Source organism: Arvicanthis niloticus, chromosome 2 (genome assembly GCF_011762505.2).
Source record: "Arvicanthis niloticus isolate mArvNil1 chromosome 2, mArvNil1.pat.X, whole genome shotgun sequence".
Taxonomy (NCBI): Eukaryota; Metazoa; Chordata; class Mammalia; order Rodentia; family Muridae; genus Arvicanthis; species Arvicanthis niloticus.
Window position 1 is genome coordinate 27,566,286 of NC_047659.1, and position 26,872 is coordinate 27,593,157.

A 26,872-nucleotide genomic window follows, 5' to 3' on the forward strand; every position below is an offset into this window, starting at 1 on the left:
ATTTCTTTGTTGAATAATTTATAAAAGTAATGAGTAACATGAATCATTGGGACAGTTTTTTGTATTTTATCAAAATAAATTGTTCGATGAAAAATGGAGCCTGGTTTACAGAGGCAGCCTGAGACATTATTTGATGTTACTTAGAATAAACACTATGTAACAAGCTATAACCTTTTCCATAACCCATCTCAAAGTGCGATCAGTTCAAGAGAAAACTTTGGATTGCAATTAGCAGAAACCGTAACCATGAGAGTAAAGAGTTGGTTGAGATGACGAAGGAAATGCCAGAGGATCTCATAGCGTTAAGCGTGGTGCTTTGAAATCTTACAAAAGCAGAAACTCTGAGTATGTATTAGCCATGCAATGCAGCGATTATCTTGAAAGTTTCCAAAATTTTGGTCATACTATATCAAAAGAAAATCTATGAATCTGAGTAACATAATATCACTGTTTTATAAAGTGAAATTGTAGAAAAGATCTTCTCTGGAAATCTCAATTGTGTGTTGACATTAAATAAGTCTCAGAACCCAGACTTGGTGTGTTTGTCTGATCTTATTACTTGTGGAGAGGCTCAGTGAGCATCCATCCTGTAGAACCTCAGGAACATGTCACCATGGACTTTCAGAGGTCTTTTCTTGAACTCTCAATCAATTTCCTACCTTAGACACAGAGTATTATGCCAGACTATGCCAATGAGATACTAACCAACTTTGAATTTTCTTGCCAAATCTCTGTCCCATTTCTTTGAGAGGGTTTAGCAAATATCACTGCCAGGAAAACATTCCTAAATGGTTTGCATTTCAAAACAACCCATATTTTCTTTCTGTTTCCTATAGAAATGAATGACAATTGGTTTAAATGGCTGTCTTGTGACCATTTTATATGATTTTTCATTTAAAGGAGTTTGTTTGCTTTTCCTTTCTCAGTCTATTGACAGCATTAATTACCCTTCCTTTTCTTTGGATTAACTCATAAGCATTGTGTGAGATTTGAAATTATTAGGATAGTGTTTAAGGTAAGTTGAGGCTTTCCAGGATGCTTTAACTCTCAACTTGGGAAGAGATGCTTACATGTAATCATGCTAAGCTGTTGTCATACCTTGTGCCTTACCCTATGACTACCTGTATTAATTTATCCTTTCTAAAATTTCCATTACTGCATAATGTCTGCACATACCATAAATATAGTGGATGTTATTAACACAAAGAACTAAACTGCTGTGTATATCTAGAAAATTTAACTCATCAATGCAAGAATACTGATACTTAGTGAATGGATTACACTTAATAGTAAATAGTTATTATATTTTTACTCTTCTTTACTTTAAAAATACGTGTTTGTGTGTATATACGAAGACAGAGTAGTGCATGTGTCCATGTGTGCCCATTGAGGGGAAAGGGGCAATGAATGTCCAGCTCTACTGTTCTCTTTTCTATCCCTTTGAGACAGGGTCTCTCACTGAATATGAAGGTCACCGTTCTTGTTTTTCTCTTTGTTTGCTTGTTTTTGTTTTGGGCTAGGCTGGCTATTCAGTAAGTGCCTGTGATCCTCCTGTATCTCCTGCTACCCTCCCAAGCTCAGTGCCATGGCTACCGGCAAGGAAGACCATACAGGGCTTTTATGTGGGTCTTAGGAATCTGGATTCAGGTCCTCATGCTTGGGCAACAAGTGCTCTTACCCACTGAACGCTCTCTAGCCCTGACCTATATACATTTATAACTCAGTTTCAGATTGTTAATGCTGCCAAGGAATTTGATTTTAATGATTTTATGCCAGATTAGAGAATTTTCTTTCTTTTTTTTTTTAAAGTTGCTATTATATTATCTTACAATATCATTTACAAATGTACTTTCTTGTTAGAAGATGGGTTTGGACGACATTGTGGCTTTGAAAGGAAGAGTTTAGATTTGTACGTTGGTTTAGATAGAGGTGAAGGTAATACAGTAGATCACTTACACATAAAAGCCTATATGTATAATGTCTTTGTCATGGCTCCTGATATCATTGTCTCTTAAAAAAATTTAGTGATACTGGGGGATGGCTTAGTCAATAAAGAACTTTTTCACAAGCCTGGGTATCTGAAGCATTTGGATCCTCAGAACTTACATTCGGAGCCTAGCATGGTAGCACATGCTTATGGTCCCATTATTTGGGAGGCAGATACAGGAAGATCCTGGGGTATCCCAGCTCACCAGTCTAGCTGAATCAGTGAGCTCTAAATTCACGGAGAGATCCTGTCTCAAAAAGTAATGTGGAGAACAATTAAGGCGACACTGATGTGAACCTTTGACATACATATGTCCATACATGTGAACAGGTGTTCACAGTCAGATATTTCCTCAATCCAGTTTGCTAATCGTTTAAAGACCGAGTCGTGATGGTCCGAGTGTATGAGTCATACCCTGAAGGTCAAGTAAGTAAGAGAATGTACATAAATGGGGCATAAGGGCAGAAGGGAGTTAGGAAAACAGGTGAAACTGGACTTGTCACGTGTCCTGATTTCACTCAAATCTGTTTTCATTGCTGCAGAGTTAAGCTAGGAACTTGTATGTCACAAGGCAAACTCTCTACCACTTTGTTACATTTCCACACTCCTTCAATGCTTCCTTCCTCCCTTCTCTTCCCCATTTTGTTTTAAGCACAAATTGGAATACTGATTCAGGATGTTCTTTCAGTTTTACAGAGCATGTCTGTGTTTTCCATCTCAGACATGTTTATAAGAAACCTGGGGCAGTGCCACTTAAGTAGAGGAATTTCTTAACTCCAAAAATTATGGGTCCTCTGTCTATTAAAGGAAAAAATATGGAATTTTTTTTCTTTGAGACATGTTTTTATTAGGACAGACTTCTTGCCATGGCTGCTTAAAACTGAACCCTAAAGAGCAAAGCCTCATGAATCTTTGGCTTGCTTGCCTTGGAGCAAGGCCAGAAGCAGTACGTTGTCAAGATAAACAGCACTCTGGCTCAAAGAATGGCACAGGAATTTCTCAGGTGGAGTGAGTGTTCCTGCTTTCCTTCTGGCATGGACTGCATTTCACAGCGTCCTACAGATAAAGCTCAAGGAAATCTAGTGTGAAGTAACTTTATCTTATGATACTTATTTCCTGGGCATTTTATCAAAGTCTGTCTTGGACACACTAAGGAATGTCATTCTAAATATTGGGATTTGTTGCTTGAAACTGGTGTCCATGTTCTTCTCTGTAATTTACCTAGGAGTCTCCACACCTACTGGTGTCCATGTTCTTCTCTGTAATTTACCCAGGAGTCTCCATATCTGTTATGTTTGCCATTCTATCTCCTATCCTGATTTTAGCACACAGTGTTGCACAAATAAGGCGAAATGTATATTGAGTATATGAATTTGGGTCCCTATCAAACAAAATTTTATGAGAAACATGTGTGGGATTATGAAAGTTATACATGATGAAGCATTAGGTCTCTATAAATGGCCATGTTTTTATATTAAAAGTAAAAACACCACACTGCCATCTAATCATGTATTTTTAAATCAAAAGATATTGTTTTTTCCACAATTACTATTTTATGAAGAGTTATCATACAACTGTGAGGTGAATCAGACCCTGAGATGTATCAGGATTCATGGGGAGCCTTCCCTGCCCTCCTGATCAGAACAGTTTGTGTTTGGCATTAAGTAATTAAGTAAAAAATATTTACAAAATATGCAGAGACCAGAATGGTCAGGGCAGGAAAACATTATGCATTGTACTTCTAAAGTGTAGAAAGCTTTCCAGAGATTTCTAGGAGGCAAGGGTAGCTAGGACATCAGAAGGTAAAGTGTCCTAGTACTGTATCAAATTGTGTGTGTGTGTGTGTGTGTGAGTGTGTGTGTGCATTTGCAATTGACTACAAGAGGGGAGGAAATGGGGAGGAGAGAGACAGAAATAGAGACAGACAAACAGACAGACAGAGACAGGAGAGAGAGAGAGAGAGAGAGAGAGAGAGAGAGAGAGAGCCCGAGAGAGAGAGAGAAAGAGAACAGAAGAGAGAGAGGTATTTGTTCTATTCTTTCTATTCTTCTTTTCTCTGTCTGCTGAGATTGGAGACGCCTGGGGCAAACAATTTAATCTTTGAGGTCCTTTGTCTGTAAGGTCTCAGGCTAGGTTTCTGGAGCTTAATGGTAGGCTTCCTCTGCCTGAGAGTGCAGCAGGTGGCCAGGTATGATAGTAACATATTGTTTGATTAAAAGCATTGGAGAAAGACAATTGCTATTTCTGTTTTCCCCTGTAATGTAACTCAACTGTTAATCAAGAATGATACTTTTGAATGTTATCTGTGGAGCTATTTTTTTAATGCACAAATGTGTCACTGAAAGCATAGAACAGAAATAGGTCACGTTTATGGTTTCAGAGAGTTAATGCATTACTAAGAAAACATTGCACCCCCTGAAGTTTCATATAGAAATAAAATTTGTTTCTCTGTTTAAATTTTTTTTCTAAGCCAAATTTACAACTTTTGTTCAAGAGCCATTTGTTTCTGGAGTTTCGTTGACAGGGGACTTCAGCCTTTCAGTCCCTGGCTTATTTGAAGGTGCTTGTGTGTGCTTGTCATTAGTCGGAGGCTTCTCTGTAAATTAAGATGCTGAGCAGACTTGGTGCTTCTGTATAGCCTTTGCAATTATTTGAAACCTTATGTAAACCCAGTGGATCCTCAGCATTCACAGGTTGTATGTATGCAAATTTGCCTAGTCACCAAGATTTCTTAGTAATCCAACAATCAGTGAACAGAGTAGTGAAAACTCTAGTGGCCTCATCTGCAGGTCCCTGGCTAACGTCACCACCGTTCTCTGCTGCTTTGGCCTGCACAGACTCCGCAATGTTCTGTCTGGCTAACTCGGATGCCACATTTTTCATATCTGTGTGCTTTTTCATTGGAAATTTCACAGTTAGAGGTGATTCCTAACTGTAGTGCTCAAATGCGGCTTTGTGTTTCTTATTGTGGGAGGCTGTGTGCTGTCTTGTGACAGCAATACACGTCTTAGCCACATTTTCTTGAGGTCTGAGTAACGGTGTAGTTGATCATGTATTCCATGTCAGTGAGTCAGAGACATACTTTTTATGAGGAGTCTTCAAACAGTAGCACCCTCAAAACAGGCTTATGTATGGACGGCTTTATAAAAATGTTGTGACCAGAGACTCATGGAAACCTAGCTGTATGTGGCCTCCAGAGCATTGGTGTGGACCCAATTCCCTCATGCTTATGTTAGCTTCACAGAACACACAGGACCAGCAACAGCCAGAGTTGAGGTCACAGATATTTTTTCCAAGCTGAGGGGCCATAATAGTCATCACTATCACTTGGTAGGTTAAGGAAGAGTCCTTTCCATCCCTTTGGCATTGAAGTATCAAAGAGAATGGCACAAAGGCCTGAACACCTGACATTTGCATCTTTCCCTTGCCACATGTGCGGAATGATTTCCCCATGACTGACTTAACAATTTATAGCTTTGTGGTTTGTATCCCAAATTTTAAGTTTGCTTGTTCTGTGAGCCTGAGCAAAATGTCTTCAGTTCTTTGTTTAAGTGCCTACTGGGTAATGAGGATAACGCAATGCCTGCTCAATACAGCTATTTAAAAGATCAGATTAGGTTATAGACTTAAGGGAGCATGGAATGCACCTGGGAATAGTCAAAATTATGGAAGTAAATGCTATGATAGTAGACCCTTACAAATAATTGCTAAGTCCTTTCTTTTTCACTTTTCGTGAGAAGAACATGCGACCTGTTTTCTTATTCCTAGGTGGATTAGCAAGTTCATTGTTGCTGTACTCCTTCCTGCAATGATTCATGGCAAAAGTGAGACTCCCCCCCACCTCCAAGTCTCTGGTTTTCTTTCTATCGATCCCTGTGGCCTGAAGCTCTGCGGTAGGGATGAATGTCGGGAGCTCTGTGGTCCTGTAAAAACTGGGCTGCTGCTCCCAGCTCTGTACCAAGGATGGGGAAGGGAGCCTTATGCATCAGCGATGTCCCAGGCGCTTGTCCCACAGGTGGAAGATGAGGTTAATACCCACCATTCTGACACCCCAGAGTCCTTTTTATATCCTCCGTCAAGGAAACTCTATGGATTTCACTTTCCTAATTTGAAAACCCCAACTCCCTTCTTCTCAAATATTTCTTCACCTAATCATTTCCCTCACCCTCTCAGAATTCCCCTGACTTATCTTAAATATGTAAAGGAATGTAAGTGGGATGACAAATCTTTTGAAGAATGAGCTGTTCTACGTTAATGGATTTTCCAGGTGAAATTGGCACCATGCTGGGTTTGCATTAATAATTTCATAGAAATGGTCATAAGTTACAGGAGACAATCTTTTTGATTCCTTAGGAATATTTATAGGAGGTGGATAATTTAAACTTTTCTTGATTAATTATGAGCAAGTGCCGTGGCATAGCACAGATCATAGTGTTTCCCTCAGAGTCTGCTAATGCCCGTAAGAAGATCACCGGGTTCATATAGTAATAACTCCAGGCTTTTTTGTTTTGTTTTGGTTGTTCTTGATGTTAGAATTTTATTACCAGATGATATAAAGCGATGAAGAATGCCATTGTTGCTCACATTCTACTATACAGCAAAACATGTTATTTGCACATTAGTATACTCTAGAGGATTGATGTGCAGTCATCTAACAAACACAGTGACATGTTAGACTAGTTATGAATATACTGTTTGTAATACTATATATTATATTTAACCTAAATGTAAAATATTCTTAGATACTAAGTCATGCATATTTTTTTAACTCCTGTAAACTTTAGCTCTAGGTGAGTTAATCTACTAGGCACTTTGATGTAGCTGGTATGTATATCTCCAGGATAAATGGAAGAATATCCTGTGTCACTGAGAATCACATTTGTTGTTACAGCTATGTTTCCTTTTAAGGCAGAGGATGCACATCAATTTCTGGTTAGCGAGAAGTTTTCCTAGTTTGAATCCTGGGTAAAAGCATATCCTTCCTAGAGGTGACACTGTTTCCAGAGACCTTGATTCTTTCACTTCTGTCGAATGTAATCTGCTATCTGTTAAGTAATCTCACTCAAGTAAAGAGCAGGCAGAGTGTAAACAGACAACATCCGGCTTTATTTTCCTGCACCTCTGCTCTGCCTCACACAGATTTCACACTCAAAGTCAAAAACTCTGCCCGTTGATTAAGTTTAGCGCCAGCTGAGATGGCCAGTGAATCCTGACGGTGCTGCTGGTCTCTTGGTTTCCTGAAGGGCTCCCAGAATGGCCACTCCTGTGTCATTCTAGAACTTTGCATTTGGTAAAATAGAGACAAAAAAAAATGAGTGGCTGTGAAATGAAACGAAGGTCCTCACAGTAGAGATGAGATGTGAGAGAGGGTGCATTTAATGGGGAAACACAAGTAGGGTGCCATTCTTATACGGAGCCCCCTCGGTGGAGAGAATGAGTGTAATGCAGGATAATGAAGGGGCCCAATTTGGGAAAGTGGTTTTTAAAATGCAGCAACAGAACGCTATTGAGAGTCTCTTAGGAAAAGGAGAAAACGCATCAGGGACCCTTTCAAGCATCATTTTCTGCTGTTTTAAATGATCTCGCGCGAACTTGCTGTTAATCAGCTTGGCACAGAATTCAATATTCTTCATTAATTTTGACCACTTGCAAAGGGAACGGAAGGGCTGGTAGTGACTTGGCCGGTTGTAGCAGGTTTTAATCTGGGTATTTATAGAGCTGTTTGCCTCATGTTTATTTTTGTTGTATGCAGTCTTCATATTTATTTTGTTGTATGAAGTTGTCTGATCTAAGGGGTTTTATGGCCCCCTGATGTTTAACTTAGAAAATGTCCTCAGGAGAGTAATGTGAAGGCAGCAATGGATTCTGGGAGCCAGGCTCTTGTTCCACGAAAGCTTCACTGCCATCTTTTCTCCTCGTATGGGAAAATTGGTTTGTGAAGAAAAAAAGCTCTCCCTTTTGATTATTTGTGAGTTTGTGTATGCCTTTCCTTCTATCTGGTGAAACTGTAGCCCTTCAGGTGACGTTTCGTAAGTTCACATTTTTACCTTGTATACTTGAAATTGGACTGCTTGAAATTGAAATTGTTTACTGTGGTGGAGAAAATCAACGCATCACCTCAGGTGCCTTTTATTTCTTTTTTTCCGGTGGCAAGAGCACTTAAATTTACTCTTCTAGCAGATCTCTAGGACACAAGACAGTACTTTTAGTCGCCGTGGTTGGATGAGAAACTGCTATCGAGCTCAGGATGCGAGTGGGGCTGTCTAACGTGTGCCTCTGTGCCTCAAGTTGAGTCAGTCCACATGTTCTAAATAAGGCAGTTTTAAAAAGCCAAATTAAAAGCAGAAAACAGAAAATGGAGTTTTATGCAATATGTCCACACTGGGAAGAGGAACACAGAGATCTAGTGATCACCCCTCCTTCAAGTATGTCCACAGGGCAGTCCAGAAGAAAGACTAAAGTTTAAGGATGTGCATATCCAAGTGATGCCAGTCAAGGTGTGATCCTGCCTACAACAGAATCTTAGTTAAATGAGCTTCACGCTTATCCAGTGAAGTGGTCTAACAAATAGAACTGTGTGAAAACTCTTTTGAGCAGATCCTTCTTGCTGGGGCCTTTTTCTTCTCCCAGAACGATATTTCTGAAGAAATGCCCATTTCTTTTGTGTCCATCCTTTCAATAGTCTCACAGTCAACTTAAGAGAGACAAGTGTCTCTTCATTGGTGCCAGGCCTGATACAGAATATCTCCCATAGGCTCAGGTGTTAGAGTACCATTGGTGGCTCTGTTTGAAAAGGTTGTGGGGAGGTACAGTCTTACTGCAGGAAGCATAGTGGAGACAGACTTTGAATCTAAAAACTTTGACCTCAGAGGAACAAATGTTTGCCCAGTGATTGAGAGTAATGAGTAGGAGATAGGAGTTTAAAGTCTCATGGGACTTCTAGGTTGCTCTCTCTCCCTTGTGCTTAGGATGAGATGTGATCTCTCAGTGTTCTGATCCTGCCACCATGCCTGCTGCTTGCTTCCATGCCTTCCCACCAGGATAAGCTCTTATCCTTCTGTAACCATAAGCCAACATGGTCCCTCTCCTCCTTGAGTTGTCTTTGGGCATAGTGTTTATCACAGCGAGGAAAAAGTAATTGATACAGTTACCTAAAGTCATTCCTTCATCATTCTATGCAGCCACATCTTCACAGCATGTGGGTTCTGTCTTCTATCTACTATTCATTACTCTCATCCACTGGGCAACCATCCTCCTATTCTTTGCTCCTCTGAAATCAAAGTTTTTAGATTCAACATATAAGAGAACATGAGGAATTTTTCATGTATAACTCCCTCCGGTATCATCCATGCTGTTATAAAGGCGAATCATATCTCATCGTGTATATATACCCAGTCTCCTTCATAAATACGTTGATGGACGTTTAGATTATCTGTGTATCATAGCTAGTAAGACTAATGTTACAATGGGTATTGCCTTAGTTACTGTTCAATTCTACTCCCATGGTGAAGACTCACTATGACCAAAGTAACTTAAGGAAGAAAACACTTAACAGGGGGCATGCTTACAGCTTCATAGGGTTAGTCTAGTGTTAACGACGACAGCAGGCAGGCAGGCATGAAACTGGAGAAGTAGTTGAAAGCTACATCCTGATCCATAGGCAGGAGAGAGAGAGAGAGAGAGAGAGAGAAAGAGAGAGAGAGAGAGAGAGAGAGAGAGAGAGAGAGAGAGAGAGAGAGAGATTTGGTATAGGCTTTTGACACCTCTTTCAACCAGTTCACACCTCCTAATCTTTCTCAAATATTTCAATTATCTAGGAAACAAGCATATGATATGAGTGACAGGGCCATTCTCATTCAAAGCAACCAGATATGGAAGTACAGATATTTGTGTGAGGTACGGATTTTATTTCTCATGGATACATATCAGGAATGGAATTACTGGGTCATGTGGTGGCAATAATTCCAGTTACTTGAGAAACATCTATTTTCAAAAATGATTGCATCAACTCACAGTCCTGACAACAGCATACAAGTTTTTATTTTATATATACCCTCAATAATATATTATTGTTATATCTCTACTTTTTGTTCAAATCAATTCCAAGAGGCATGAAGTGATAATTTATAGTAGTTGTGGTTTGTACTTCTCTGATAATTCTTTATGTTAAGAGATAACTCACATGATTGTTGGATATCGTATGTGTTTTTAAAAAGCCTATTTTTGTCCTTTGCTTCTTTTTAGGTTGAACATATTATTGATTTATGTTTCTATTGAGTTAAGATTGCAAAAAACTACTCATCTACATTTTAAAAATTAAAAATAAAGTCATATAAAAATAAACTCAAGGCCAGAGACTGTGGTTGGGGAGTTCGCAGACCTTATGGTTGAACCTACTACTAGTATTGGCTAAACAGACATAGTATCTAAATTATGTTTCTGTAGGATGATTGCAGCTCTCATACTGAATCAGAGAGGTCTGTTTTTCGAGTAGAGGGTGGTTAATGCAGAAACTCACAGATGATCAAAATGTCAGAGTGCTCAGCCACAAATGGACCATCTGTATTACATCCTCTCCCACAGGCTCAGGGACAAGCACAAAAGATGGGCTGTGATTACCACACTGAGGGCACAGACCATGAAACAAAAAAGCTTCTGCAAAGGAAAGGAAACTACCAACATAAGGAAAGGACAGAGTACATCCAAAGTAAATGTCTGCAAATAATGTATCTGATAAGAGACTAACACTGAGGTATGGATGAAGGCCTTGCTGGTGATGCAGCTGAGCCTCCTGTAAGCATAGCTGGAGCTGCAATGTAATAACTTGCTCTATGCCATGTTAATGCATTTCTAAGTTCCAGTACTTTTGGTAAGGCACCATGGATGTACAGGACAACTAGGAGACAGTATGTAACATAAGAGGTTAAAGCTACCATGTGAATAAAGAAAAGGAAGTCTTTCTCACAGACAGCAAAACTTAATTAACTCAATGTAAGGAATGCTGCCCTCCTGAAGCAGCGTGCACAGGGGCTGTGAGGGTCCGTAGCAGGTCCTCTGCATATGTGTAATGGCTTCTTCCAGTTTAGTGTTTTTATGGGATTCCTGAGTATGCAAATGAGTGGGTCTCTGATTCTTGTGTCATTGCCATCTCTTGGGATCTTTTCCTAATATTGGTTTGTCTTGACCAACTTCAATGTTGTAGTTTTTTTCAAGAAAATTTTATTCTATTTTCTTTTGTTATATTTTTAAAAAATGAATGGATTGATGGGTGGATGCTTTTGTTATATTTTTTTTAAAAAATGAATGGATTGATGGGTTGATGGATGGATGAATGAATGAATGAATGAATGAGAATCTAGCTAAGGTAAAGGTTAGCAACAGAACTATCACTTACACCAGCAGGGCGAGAGAATATCAGTTTTCTCCAAACAGAATGACACCAGGTGCATCAACTACTCCACGACAGGCCTCATGTTTAGGAGTGGTTAACCAACTTATAATGAACTCCACGGGTTTTGTGAGTGTGCTTTTATTTAATTACAGTTTGGTGGGTTTGTTTCGTTCTTTTGTCTTGAGTGTAGTTTTATCCTCTTTTCTTGTTTTTCGGGGATTTTGTTGTAGTTGTTGGAGTTTTGTTTGATTTTTGAGAAAGAACTTCAAGTTGGATGAATAAAGAGGGACAGAGGATGTGGAAGGAATTGGAGGAGGGGAAATATGATCAAAATATATTTAAATCTAAAAAGTGTTTTAAATAATAGAAAACAAAATAGAAAATAAGACTGAAATGCTGTCCCGGAAGAAGATGAGTGTACTTTTAGATGAAAAGTTTGGTGAGGATTATAGGCTGAGCTTTGTAATGGTGAACACTGATGTCTCCTCAGAATTCGTGCATGGGAAGGTGGCCCCAGGGAGCAAACACTAAGCTGTGTAGATTTGGATCTCGACTATTTCTCAAAGGTCACATGTTAACGGCTGGGCCCCCCAGGTGGTGGCCATGTCAAGAAGTGACTGAATCATTAGGTTGTTAAACTCATTGGTGGTTCAGTGGGTTAATCCAATGAAGAGTTCTTAACTTTGGCTTGTTAAGAACCATTGCCTACTTAGAGGCACTTTCTTATGGGGGCTTGCCATAAAGGGAGTATCACTTCCTCAGCTTCTTTCCCTACTCCTTTGGTTCCTGGCACCATGAAAAGAACAGCTGTACTTCAGGACTGAACTGTAGCACCAAGCAGCCATGAAACCTCTGAAACCAGGAGCCCAAATGAACCTTTCACCATGTTCAGTTTTTGTTTTTTTTTTCAGGTATTTTGACATGTAGTGGTCAGGTGACATTGTCACACTTATAAAAGATACTTGAGGGAATCTTTGCTCCTTCTGTCAGGTGAGGGCACATTTATTTGGAATAGGCTCTCACTAGTCACCAAATCTGCTGGCCCTTTGCTTCAGTGTCTCAGTCCCCAGATATGTGAGTTACAAGTTTCCACTGCTTAAAAGTTATCCAGCCTAATGCACTGTTATTTTGAAAGGATCTTATACTGACCAAGTGAAGTTTATAGATACCACAAAGAATATGAATAGAGAAATTATTGAACAACCTAACTATAGACTATCCTAAGAGGATTTTAACTGATTTATTTTATTCTTTCATGGTAGCTCACAATGGGGAGAGAATTGGGGGAAATGAACAACTGTTTGATAGTGTCATGTTACCAAATCAATCCTAGCAATGCTGATAGACTGGCTCTATTCCTGATGAACTCTCACAGTCAGGTCATTTGTGTATGTCTCATAACATACTAGTTAAGATTACTTTTAGCCATTTGTTTGATGCATAAGGGCCCCATTGAGGCACAGAATTATGATTCTGCCTATACATGTTTATATATCATTTGTCACCAAAAGAAACACTAACATACTACCTAGAGGATATTGTGGAAATAAAGCAAACATTTTCTTTTAAATCATACTATTTTGGAATTAACTATCATTTATAATATTACAATATAATATTCATATCATATTGTAACTAAACTTTGGAATTAAATATTACATTAAATGTTTTGGAATTAAATATCTACAAATATCACTATTTCAGCACACATTTGGAAAAAAAAAAAAGTCGTGCTCTGTAATATTTCACAGTCTGAGTAAAAAGAGAAAACACAAAAAAATAGAATAGAGAGGTATCCTATTTAGCTGGGTCAGTCAGGGAATATAATGGTATTTATGTCTAAGGAGAAGGTTACATTTGGAATGGACGTTGAACACATATGAGTTAACTTCACAGAGGGAAGGTTATGTAAGCTACAATCGCACATGTTTTCCTTCCAGTATGTGGAATAATATTTTTCTGTGGATTCAAATGTTTCAAGGGTAGTTTGTAAGGCGAAATGAGTTTCGTGGAGAATCCAAACATCTCATCTTTTCCCAGGATGTAGTTTAGGTTCAGCTGTTCTTCCTCTTCCTCTCTGTGTGGTAGGTGGTTGTTGAGTACGAGAGGTCTGTTTGTTACTGTGTAGTAGGGAACATTTAGTCAATCCGACTGTTTCTTTTTTTCTTCCCCTCTCTCTGTCCTTTCTTTTTCTTGGAGGTTCACTTTCTTTAGCAACATGTGAAGATGCCCATTTCCTCACTCCCCCACAGTGATTATCATCCCTTTTAATCTTTAAGGACTCCATTAGACAGACAGGGCAGAGAGAGCCTTTATTGCTTTTCTTTGCATTCCTGTGTCTCTCTGTTCTATAAAATAATCACATTTCTAAGAAAAATGTAAACTTCCTTAGGTCAAAGGGAAAGTCTCCAATTACATAAATATTTATATCCATCATCCTTCTGAAATAGAATAATCCCCAAAGAGGAATTTGAAAGACCTTTTGGAAGATTACCATGGGCGAATAGTAGCCCATAACTTTATTAAGACAGTCCTTAAGTTTTTCTTTTAAACCTCAGCCTTTTATTTTCAGAATACATCTGGTATCGTGACTCTTGTCCAGCTGTAAAGAGGGACAAAAAGCTGCTTGTTAAGGTGAAAGCCAGGAGGTCAGAATGCTAGGCCTGGCACCGATGGCAGCAGAGTCTAGCTAGGACCATGGGGCCCGACTGTGCTAATAACATGTCCATAAAGTTGCTGATAGTTTTTTGTCAATATAGAGACTAAGCAAGTCCAAAATACATTTGGTACCACAGTATTTTCACTAAATTGAAGCCTTCTTCTCTACTGTGTGAACCAGTTTAAATCCAAATCTCTTGAAAGGGATGTATGCTTGTCATCAGAAGCACAGTTTTCTTTTAAAGGAATGTAGTATTTAAAGAAGCTTCTTAAGATGGGAAGTTTCCTATGGGGTCGTCACCCTTCACCCCCTCGGAGGGAAGAGGAGGAGAGATGGAATGAGGAACTGTGGGAACCGGAAAAGGGGTGGGCAATGGCTGGTATGTAAATAAATAAAATGGGAAGGTTTTTTTTTTTTTTTTTTTTTTTTTGTTTTTGTTTTTTGTTTTTTGTTTTCACAAAGTGTAAGGAAACAAAGATCAACAGCTCCCATCTGTGATTACAGCCTTGGATTTCACATTATCTGAGAGTGTTCTTTGGTTAAACAAGACACGCTTTAATGACTGGTCAGTCAAGTTCAAGGGAAAGATGCCGCTCTGTTATTAAAAGGAGACTTTAATGATTGAGTTGCTATTGGGAACCAAACAGACTCCATAATAAAGCTCACTTTATGCACCAAACACTAGTTACTGAAGCTTGGCACCGGCAGTATTTCACATCACTTAAAAATAAAAGCAAAGTGAAATGTGTTCGAAAACCTTGTGCCCACATGGAGGGGCTGAGACAGGTTTACTCCTTGTAAACCACCCACGAACAATCAGACTCTGAGCGAGCCGGTGGGTGCTGCTGGCTCACTTTTGTTTTTGATATTTAAAAGATCACCTCCTATAATTGCTCCCTGTGTGACTGTTCTAAATAATCAGGGCCGGGCGGGGGTGTGTGTGGGCGGGCGGGCGGGGGGGGGGAAGGAACTTTATAATATATGTGGTAAGAAAGCCAAGAACTACAAAGCGCTCGGGAATTATAAAGACACAAAATATCATAATATGCAATGATGCCCCAGCTCCACTGAAAATCTTAAGAAAGAAATGAAGGGAGTGGAGGAACTGACACAGAGAACATGTGATGGACCAAAGGTGTCTACAACTGTCTGTTAATTCTTTAGATTTCTGGACATTTTCATGCAGTATTCTCTTTCACTGAAGAGAATGCTAAAGCACAACGAGGTTAAAATAAGTTGCCAAAAATGTCACACAGCTGCCTAGTGACAGGGCTGTAATTCACATTCTGTTTCTGACTCTAGGTGTCAGGTGATAACAGAATTGCCACAGAAGCCCAGGGAAGTGCACACCATCTCCTCAAGGATTCATTGTTGGCTTCTGAAGACACAGTGACTTTACAAATATCATAGGCGTTTCTAGGAATGACTGTGACAGTATGATATTAGGGGAGATGCTGCACAGGTGTCAGAAAACAAATGTTAACATCTAAGTACTTGAAGGATCCGAGTAAAAATAAGCCACTTTCCAGGGCTTAGGGCCCTCTCCTGTAAACCTAAAAAGATGGATGTTATAATAGAAAATAAGTCCTCCAATTAATTTATGAAGCACACATGGGTATTGATGTCTGATCTTACTATCTGTGAAGACCTCCCAGAAGGGACAACTGGTAGTGTCCTTTGCCTTAAATAGAGTCACAGAAGACAAGCTTGAGCTTATAGAGAAACTTACCCCTATCACCTTTTCTAGATCTGTCACCTGTGACCCAAAGCACAGCACATCAACCTTGCATGGCAGCTCACACCTGTAATCTCAGCATGAAGGAGGCTGAGGCAGGAGGATGACAAGTTGAGGGTTGGCCTGAGCAAAACAAAACAGAACGCAAAGCAGATTCAAGACACAGTGAATTTTAAGCTTTCTCTTAGTGTGGAAGAAGGTATTAACGCAGGCAGAAGATCGAATTTGGAACAGAAATTCCCCCCTTCAGAGCATTCCTCGTAATGGCTCTCGGGAATCTGTAGACAGAGCCCAACAATTAATTCCAGTCATCAAGCTTTCCCATGTTGCTGCTCCAGTCTCAGATTTACTAGGCCACTGCTGATGAAGACAATAAAATCCCCCTTTGCTTCCTTGCCTCCCTTGTGCTCTGACATGTTGTCTAATCACAGAGACCCAGAGTCTGGGTTATTGGTAACCATACACAAAACAGAGCGGTCTCACAAATCATTCTTTACTGCTGCACTGTGGAAACACCCAGGTTAAAAGGTAACTGTGGTGTAACCGTATTGATTAATTGATGGAGGAAAGGTCAAACTAATCTTTACCTTGCCTGAAAGACCCTAGTTCTCTATGGCAGATGTGTTGAAATGGTTTCTGTAGAAAGAGATAAAAAGAAAATTGAATGCTTCATACAAAGCAAGTAGGGGAGATTTTGTTAAACTATCACTCAGGTGAAGGTCAGTAAAGAGACTCTCATGCAAAGAGAATTGGAAAATACTATCCAACCGTCTGAGAGACTCTGACTGAGATTCAAGCATCAAAATAGCAGAGACATGCAAGTAATTTAGATTTCTTTTTATTTGTAGTAGGTTCTTCTGGAAACATCTTCACCAGTGAAATAGCCAGTAAAGGACCACGGGTCAAGCAGTCACATTGGATAAGAAGAACCCCCAGGCAACCAGAAGCAGACTTGTACTTTCCTGTTCCCAGAAGAATCCAGAAGAGTTACAACAATAGGCATACGGTTGTTCTCAAATCCTGATCAGATAAGAAAGAGACACAACCTCTTACAAGATGGCAGTATCACCATTGCATAATGGGATGACAGAACCAATGCTTATCCTGCCCAACCTTCCTTCTTTTGGCCCAAGAGAAATTATAAAAGTTTAACAACTGAAATGTAGAAAAAGACACAACAAGGAAATAGACACAAATGAAAAAAATTAAAGACTAAATCCACACGTAGGGAAGGAAACATGTCTAGGCATTGGAAGGGCAGAGGGCTGAGCAAATGGCTGTGCTGACTGCTGGAAAGAAGGGTTGTGGTTTAGAACTGAGGTGTCGCTAGACATGAGAGTGAGTTTTGGAGATGGTCGTCTTATGTTCATGCCTGAAAGGCCTAATGTGTCTATGGCTGGAAAGGCCGGGCTTTGCTGTAGTCACAGCTTCAGGGCTTACTATGGAAAAAGCTTATGCTTGGCACTTCAGAGCACCTGTACACTTGAGAATTTCTTCCTTTGGCATTTGTAGGCATGCCCCTGTTACTGCTGTTGAGGTCCCTGGAGAAGACAGATATAGATGGAAGTGGATTTGCATCATGTTAAGTGCTGTCATGTGGCCTTTGGCAAACTTCAAGGAAGTCTGGGCAACATGCCATTAAAAAGTGTCATGTCTAGGTTTACCATAGAACACTAGGGACTAGGGTTTTCATGAGAAAAAAACCTCCCAATGGCATGGTTAAATGTCTGAGGGAGTTACCAGAGGAATTTTGGAGAACTTTATTATTTTTTATTGACACTGGGGACTCAGTATTTCTTTGATTTGACTCTATACTTTATACTGCTCTAAGTGTATAAACTATCTATCTACGTAAGCTACCTGAAATCATTTTCTTATAGGGCAGTTTAGCTTTTCAATTATGGACCATAGGTTCTTTTTATGCAAAGGAAGCAAAATTGAAATAATAAGCAAAAGTAGAAAAAGAATGAAATTGGAAACAAGATGTGTTTCCTTATTAAGTGTATACATTTGTAGCCTAATTGCAATATCATTAACAATAAGTGCATGAAGACATTAGTCATAATTTGCATTAATCTCTATGTAAAGTACATGATCTAACCGTAGCATCAGCATCACTGGGATTCTGGTAGTTTATATAAGACACATCTTGCATTTCCATCATATTTGCTTAAATACATGTTAATAGATGGTAATTATATGCTTTTCATTTGGATAGTTCTTACCCCAGCATGATTTAATATTCACATGTCTAATAGGTAGCCCATGGCTATTGATCATTTGGATCAGAGTTCAATTTGAGTTGCTGCTGGTTAGATTAGAAATTGTAATCATGGTGAAAGATAAATTGCAAGGTCTCTGCAGATTAGTTCTGTGTTCAGATTGGATGTGCTTTCAGGCACGTGGAAGGAGGAGCCTTGTGGTGGTGTCACTGTGGGGCCTGTCTGAGGACACACTCAGAGATCTTCCAGAGCACCTTGGCCACTGGATCAGTGAGGCGAGATTTATAGGATATGGCATTTTATTACAATGGGGAAGAGTGACAAACATTCATAAATTGTTAGTGAATTATAGTTCCAAGGACCAAAGACAGAAAAGGGGGCATAGTTTGTAAATATAAATTCTGTTGTAATAAAGTGCTGTGCTATTAAAAGAGGGTATTTAATATATGGATATTTGGTTGGGCTTGGTTTGAACTAGAGGGCATCTAGAGGAGTATTAATTCAGACAGAAGAGACCTCTGATGAGCCAATATTAAAAGTGTTTTATATTTGATTAAACAGTTGTTTTAATCTTTTTTTTTTTTTTTTTTTTTTTTTTTTTTTTTTTTTTTTTTTTTTTTTTGTGGTGGTCTTAAATTCTGACGAGCTAAGTCTGGCCTTGAGTTCCTAATCCTCTTGCTTCAACCTTCTGAGTGCTAGAGTTATAGAAGTGTGTTACCATGCTTAGCTGAAAGATCAAATTATAAAATAAATATATTTGTATTATAGAAAATTGGAAAAATTGGGAAAACTTTATTCAAGCAAACAAAATATGCTCACTATCCAGGAGCCTTTAGGTATGGCTGAGACATTTTTTTCTACCTTTTGCTTTTGATTTTTTTTCATGAAATCATTGTCACCCTCAGTATCTGTGGAGTATGCTTGTTTCAGGACTTCCTATGGGTACCCAAGTAGTGAATGCTCAGGTCAGTTGTGTACAGTGTAATAGCATTTGCATATAACCCGTGTATTTCCTCTTTTATTAAGATGGTGTGTCTTTGTTGTCTACTTAACTGGATTTGGAATCTTGTTGGAAGATACAACTCTTCTTGTGTCTCTGAGGATATTTCCAGGCTGATGTAGCTAAGGTGGGAAGACCTATCCTTAGTGTGAGATGGGACCCTGGGCTGAAAAAAGACAATGGGTTTAGTACCAATATCCATTAGCCTTTACTTTCTGACTGTGGACATAATGTGACCATGTCCTTGTCACCACAGCTAGAACACTTTATAACAATATGTGCTTCTAATATTTTTATTCACTAATAAGCATACATATACATTAGATACTACATTCCGCCACCCTCCATGATGAACTATTATGTGGAGTTGTGTTTATTAATTTTTCTATTATTTATAAATAGCAGTTATTTACACATTTAAAAGTATATGAATATCACCATCTTTATTGCCATTGTCATAAGGGAATTACGTCTATACAAGCTTTATTATTATAAATATTTGATATTTTTTCTAGGCTGATAATCATATTTTCTGTAACGGCTTAGGAACAGTTTAGTAACAGTCTCTTTTTCTTTGTGTGACTGTATTTACATATATAATTTAATTCTTTTTCATCTCCTGCTCTATTGAAGATCAGTCTGGAAAGGGGTAGTTACAGGGAGAAGGTGGTGACAGATCCATTTCCTGATTAGAGAGATTTTTTTTTTTTTAAAGATGAACACTAATTAACATGGCTGGGGCAGCTATGCACAGATCACTCTTTATTGGATTAGAAAAATTTTCCCTTTTCCAAGTTTGTGAAGAGATTTATTAAACTTTATTGGATACTTTTATGTGCATTTGAGAATTACCCAGTTTTTTCCTTTATAATCTGTTTACATGGAAAATCACATTAGTAGACTTTCTAAGGCTTATAAAAACATACATTCCTGCAATAACATGTATTTAATCATGATACATACATCACCTTTGATCACATTGTTGAAATTATTTTCTAAAATTTCCTTCAGAGGTTTTATGTCTACATTCCAGATAGACTTGCCTAAACTTTTTTTCCTGATATATTATTACCTGTGCCCTTTGGGTAATTTTGGCTATTAGCTTTAAGGAATTAGTTGGAAACTTCTTTTTATTCTAATTCTTTGAGATGTTTTGATTGATATTCAAAGTATCTGTTCCAACACTGCTTGTTCTTTCCCATTGGAGAACTTTGGCTCCAAATCTTCAGATTCGAGAACATATCCTAGACTAACTATAGAAACCAGTAAAGTGTAGGGGCACTGGGGTAGGGGAGAGGCAGGAGAGATGGGAAGAGCAGAGTACAAGTGGTTTAAAGGGAAGTGTAGGGGGCACTGGGGTAGGGGAGAGGCAGGAGAGATGGGAAGAGCAGAGTACAAGTGGTTTAAAGGGAAGTGTAGGGGGCACTGGGGTAGGGGAGAGGCAGGAGAGATGGGAAGAGCAGAGTACAAGTGGTTTAAAGGGAAGTGTAGGGGGCACTGGGGTAGGGGAGAGGCAGGAGAGATGGGAAGAGCAGAGTACAAGTGGTTTAAAGGGAAGTGTAGGGGGCACTGGGGTAGGGGAGAGGCAGGAGAGATGGGAAGAGCAGAGTACAAGTGGTTTAAAGGGAAGTGTAGGGGGCACTGGGGTAGGGGAGAGGCAGGAGAGATGGGAAGAGCAGAGTACAAGTGGTTTAAAGGGAAGTGGAAAAATAAGGTGAGTTTTTAATTAGAGTGATATAGAGAGGGCAGTAAGGATGTCTGAAAAGCTCATAAGGGATCATATTAGTATCTATTTGCCTAAAATTGTGTGTGTGTGTGTGTGTGTGTGTGTGTGTGTGTGTATGCTTATACAGTCTAAATAAAATTTTCTTATCTGGTTTGACAATGCCCCCCATACACACAAGAGACATAGACTATCAAGCAGAAACTCCAGCACTAGGCATGAGGAGCTTCCGTTTGAGTTGTTAGGCAAAGTTGTTTGAGAGACTCCCAAGACATTATACACTATTGCTATTGCTCTTGTTGCCTTCCAGAAGTCCCCATGAAAGGTCTGAGATGGATCTGAACTGAAAGCCTCTTTGTGGACTAGCTTTTATGGCACCAACAGGTGAGCATAAATTCCACTCGAAATAAGAAATATCATACCAGGTACTGAAAACGTAGCCAATTAATAGGGACTAGTGAAGTTATTGATCTTTCAGGAAAACCTACAGCTGTCAGTTTCCTAAACCAGTACAATTTCTAACTACATTCTAAATTTTTATTCTGATACCCACAGATAATTATAAGTCTAACTTCTCATTAAATAAATATTGTTTGAAACAGAAATCATTACAGAAAACTACAGCTGATCAAAATTCAGAGAACAAGTGACCATATCTATATCTGAAATAGATGGCTAGATCCAACTGATACCTCTACAATACAAATTCTGCACATTAAGGTCAGAGATCACAGTGGTTGGAAAGATTGTAAGAGCTGGAGGGACAGTCAGTTCTCTGGGCGTCCATCTCTCCTAGAAATGTCAGAGAAGCTATGCTCATGAAATCTGATCAACGTGGTTGCCTAAACAAGACCAGGACACCAATAGACATGCTAACATGTAAGGGAGAAATCCCACGGAGCCCCAACTCTAGACAAAGAACTAAAGAACTAGGGAATGCTGAGAATGGGGAGACATAATCTTCCCCAAGGAAGAGCCACACAATTAGTGACTCAACATCAAGCATATACATACAAGCAATATTTTTATGGACTGAGAAGGCTGTATTTATAAATTTAGGAACCCATATATCAATAATTAATTAAAGAAAAGGAGGGCACAATTTTGGAATAGCCCATAGAGTGTGTGGAGGAGGGTTACATGGGAGTCTTTAGAGGAGGAAATAGAAGAGGAAATAATATAATTATATTTTAATTTAAATATTTTAAAAATATTTTTTTCTTGAAGTTTTAGTAGAACTCTCTCCTATGCAAATACTGGAGCAAAGTTTTTTGTTGTTGTTGTTGTTGTTTTTTGTTTTGTTTTGACAAGAATAGGAGTGGGAATTACTGATTTTATCTGCTATGTGGTTATAAGGTAGTACATTTAAAATTGTATTGTTGAGTTGATGGTTCTGTTTCCAAGCATGTTTCCAATGTCTCTGAGTTTTCAATTTTATTGGCCAATTTTGGTTATAATACTCCTTCTACAGAACGACCGCGGACTCTGTCTGTGACTATCTTCCAGCATTTATCCCTGATGCCAGAGGCTTTCTTCTCTTCTTCTTCTTCAACTCAACTTGCCAAATTGGCCATTTTATTATTTTGAGATGTGGCAACACATTGAGAAACGTGTGTAATGCATAATCAGAAAATTTTCACGTGTGAGTTTTGGTTTGACTTCTACTTCCCGAAAGACTCATAGCTCTTTGACCCATTCATGCTCCTTGAAAGGTTTATAAACTGCTTGTGCCTAGTGCGAAGGAGAGCCTTGGTCCAATGAATACCATATGTCCTGAACCAGGCTGTACTTTTACGAAAGAGCAAAAAACATGGCTTCGACTGTCATTTTCTTCTTCAGTGTAACCTTTTCCATCAAGAGATGGAGATTATTATTTTGATGACTTTAATCTGTATGGTTTCAAGGGTTGCTTTAGCTTGTGGTGGAAGAGTTCTTAGGCCAACACTCAGTGTAGGCTTAGTCTGGTATTTCAGTCATTTTCTTGCCTGTTGCAATTTAGCTACCTTATAAAAAATGATGCTACTCTGAGATTACTGTTACGAAAACAACCTGAGATATGCAAAGGGAGAAAGTCCAGAAAGCTGGCAAGCACCAGGCTGTGAATGGGAAAGACATTATAGAAAGGAAGCCCAGTCCAGCTTTCAGATGGCCCAGCACCAGCTCCATCTGATGCTAACATGGTGAGACTCCATGAATGAACCTCTGGCTGGAGCCCATTCAGTCCACACAAACATGAGAAATAATGAAGATTTAAGGGTCCAAAGTTTAGGGGAATTTTTTTGCTGCCAAGGTAACTTAGTACAACTAAATTATAAAGTTCTTTCCCCACAGCCACCCCTAACCTTTCCTGAAGAAATGTCTTATCTTTAAAAGGATAATTATTCATAGGACAGAGTGTCCAAATCATCAAGAGGTGATTGTATTCCTGCTTAGATGTAAAATGATTCCCCTGAATGACCTGAGATGTCACTGTATCCTCTGTGTAGTGTGTGACTATATGACACTGGTTGATAAATAAGGAGTGCTCACCCAAGACTACATAACAACAGACTGCAGAGTCCGAAGGAATGTTATAGTTCATTTCTGAAATTCTTTTGTCAGTTCAATGTATATTGTTTAAAGCTAATACATTCAGCAATATGTCATTCTATTATGTGATGCTATAAAATATATAAGCATATGAAGGATGTAATAAAGGGGTAAACATGAACAAAGTATATTACATGTGTACAGGAAATATATTAAAACCCCTCAATTTTTATAACTGACATATAGTAATAAAAGCAATTTAGCAGAAAAATGTAATAACAAATGTCAAAGACAAAGCAGAGGCGGGTTGCAGTTAACTAGAATGATGGAAATGTATTTGTAACAACTGGTAAACACTGATGAAAATAGAAAATCAAACTAATATATACCATTAGATTAATAATGAAAGCTAATGATGATGCAGTGTTTACTAGGTACAAGGCTCTTTAATAAGTAGTATGCAAATATTACCTCATTTAATCTCCAGGCTACCCTTCATGATATTATTGAGTATCCATGGTTTATATATATGGGAGCTCAGTCATAAAGAGGTTAAACAGGACACAAAGAGATCAAAGTCACACAGCTAGAGTTCAAAAAATGATAATGGTTCGTCTGTTGCAAGATGTTCTTACAGACCAGCTTCTGAAAAACAATGTTTTCTAGAAAGCATTGTTCTGGGACTATGGTTGGAAACAATGTCCCTGTGAGAGGGACGCATTCTTCAGTATTACTCTTTCTTTCCTGAAAGTGTGGAGTGAACATCTCAGACATAGCACACACACACACACACACACACACACACACACACACACGACATGTGATGAACAATCACTGTTAAGTGAAAAGTGAGACGAGGTAAGGGAGATGTCAAGGACTCTGAGTTTATGGCTGTACCCTTATCTCAGTGGTGACCAAAGAGATGAATTACAGATGGAGTGAAGGCAGCCTTTGTTTTCCACCCTTGACATTAGAACAGTAATGAAAACTATGCTCCAATACTAATTCTTCAGTTGATCTTTTTAATGTGTTTCTAGTTGAAGGATATTAATCTCAGGGAAGATGTTATGGACTAGAGAAAATTCCTGGATTTACAACTCCAGTGATGATTGACACTAGTCATCATAAGTGTATGTTGCATATGTTTGTGTATGTGTGTATATATATATATATTTGTGTGTGTGCATATATATGTATATGCATATATATACATACACACACACACACACACACACACACACATATATATATATATATATATATATATATATATATATATATACACACACACACGATGCTCTTTCAGCTGTGTGTGTGTGTGTATTTATTTTTCCTGCTAGTAGAGTAGAATGTGAAGGAAGTCAAAGCAATCCATCAACTCAACTTGATTTCTCAATACATTAACCCAGTAGAGCGAATTTCTGCTTGTATCTCTCTGGGTCATTTAGAGTATTAATTTGTGAGTCTGGGCGGTGACTGCAATTTCTTTTCTTTTTTGGATCATAGTTATTGACTACAAATCCAATTAATTAGTCAGTTAATTGTTTCTGTAGTTTTTTCTTTTCTATCCGAGCCCTGTATGATATTTTAAAGGTTTCTCTATGCACACAGCTGCTTTGACAAGTTGGGGATCAGACTGACAGCTCATTGGAAAGGCATGCCTCGTCACAAGCCTGAAGAGACACAGAATGACAGTTCACAGGCTCAAGTGCAAGATGGCCTCTCAATCTTCCTCAGCTGGCTAGGATCTCGGCTAATGCAGGGCGCGAATGCCAGACAGCAAAGAGCCTGGAGGAACAAACACGGTCCCAGCGAGGTAATTAGGATTGACAGAATGTTTGCCTGTCCCACAGTCTTCTTTGCAACAGATAGGCATGTTTAATATATCGGGTGAGAGTGTGAGCATGTGCACTCAGCTCTGTCTCGGCTGAAATGGTTAAATCTTCCTTATCAGTGAGTGCTGTGTTTTACTTTTGCCATGGGTTTCTTGAACCATTTATGTCTAGGCTGGAGGCTTGAAAGGTGGTCCGAAAATTCTGACTTATTTCTTCTATGTTACAGCTCTTCATGAAAGAAAACAGAAAATCTAGATTCAGTGAGAGGCGAAGAGGTGGGAGGTCTGTAAGTATCTTGTGGTCTTTCACAGTTTGTGAGTTCAGGGCCTTCTCTTGCTGGGCCTGCTATGGAATGGAATGGTCAGGTTACAAACTTAATCCAGGCTCTTCAAGTTTTAACGTTAGCTGGGGACATCTCAAGAATGATGGAAGTAGGGAGGGAGGACAGTCTAGAAAAGTCTGAATATACTGTTTGATAAGCATGAATATACTGTTTATTCAGGACTGGGAGGCAGGCTGCAAGAATAATCTTTGACTAAATTGCAATTATAAAAGTCATACAAGACATTTTATAGGTGTAGTAGAACCAAGTTAAACGTATCCCCAACTAGTTTATAAATAAATGAGACTCAGACTATGGTTATTTTATTTGGCTTTGACAGTTGCTGTGTGGGTAACACCTAATCTACTCTTCTAAGTGCTAGTCTAGCTACCTCCCTAGCTGTGTATGCCATATACTTGCTGTTTCTCCTGGCCACATGCCCATGGTCCATCTCCCCTCATAGTGGATTCCTCCTCTCTCTCGTTCTTCCTCTTTCTCCTCCTGGTCTCTCCTCTTTCTCTCTCTCTTCTCCACCTTGAATTAGGTAAGTCAAAATCCACCTATATCTAACCCCTCTAGGAATTGGCTATAGCCAGCTTTATTTAACCAATAATTTTAAATCAAGGAACAAGGTTTACATAACAAAAGTTTAAAAAGGTGAGAATTCACAAGTAGGCATAGACCTTACAGAACAGAATTTGGCATTACAATATATAGAAACAGACCAAACATTAACACAGAAATGTATATTTTGCGAAGCACTGGTGTATATTTGAAACGAACTGTCTTATTTTCATCTAACAAATCAAACGATGTGTTACAGGTCTTATATGGCTGGGAATGTTGACCTCATGAGGGCTGCAGTCTATAGAAGATGAAACCAAGCTTTCCTAGTTCTCTTGATGATATAAAGGCAGGGAAAGAACATGTCTGCTCTAAATATGGCGGCTGAGCTTCAAGAATAGGGGTGGGATAGTGGGACAGTGGGGTAGGGGTTACAGGCCAACCTGTCCTATGCCAGAAGCTTCTCAACAAACTCTGCACATAATCATTCGAGCAATTCATTTATCCCTTGCTTTCACACCAAGTTAATTTACTTTGGTAGTCAGGTAGTTGTGTATGGCCAGGCAGGGAGGCTGACTGCTTCCTTCAATCTCCAGGACGTAAATCTTTGTAACTCTAATTCTATTATGATAAAGCCTTCGGCTGACAGCATCTCATTCTGGATTGCGATATCGAATTCTGACCAGTAAGGATAGATCTGTTAAGTTGGTTTGGAAGAAAGATTTTGGTCCTCAGTCTAGGCTCAGGGGAAAGTACAGTACCTCATCTTTCTGTGGTTTAACATGGAGAAATGATGCCAGGTTTTTAGATAGACCATGCATCATGTGACCATGAGAACTAGATAAGATGTTGGGATGTCATGGTGAAGGTGGCACAGTGGACAACCAAAAAGAAGTTGACGCCCT

General features: G+C 39.0%; 2 long non-coding RNA genes across 2 annotated transcripts in view; both read left to right on the plus strand.

The window, feature by feature from the left end:
• The window catches only part of LOC143441306 (uncharacterized), an 85,238-nt gene extending 66,698 nt beyond the window's left edge, over positions 1–18,540 (plus strand). Inside the window, exon 3 of the long non-coding RNA XR_013108591.1 lies at positions 16,621–18,540. This is a non-coding gene — a long non-coding RNA (uncharacterized LOC143441306). The remainder of the gene's footprint in view (positions 1–16,620) is intronic.
• A 58-nt stretch (positions 18,541–18,598) lies between these two features.
• Positions 18,599–26,872, plus strand: part of LOC143441307 (uncharacterized) — a 32,626-nt gene continuing 24,352 nt past the window's right edge. Inside the window, exons 1-4 of the long non-coding RNA XR_013108593.1 lie at positions 18,599–19,121; positions 21,028–21,101; positions 24,858–25,062; positions 25,308–25,367. This is a non-coding gene — a long non-coding RNA (uncharacterized LOC143441307). The remainder of the gene's footprint in view (positions 19,122–21,027; positions 21,102–24,857; positions 25,063–25,307; positions 25,368–26,872) is intronic.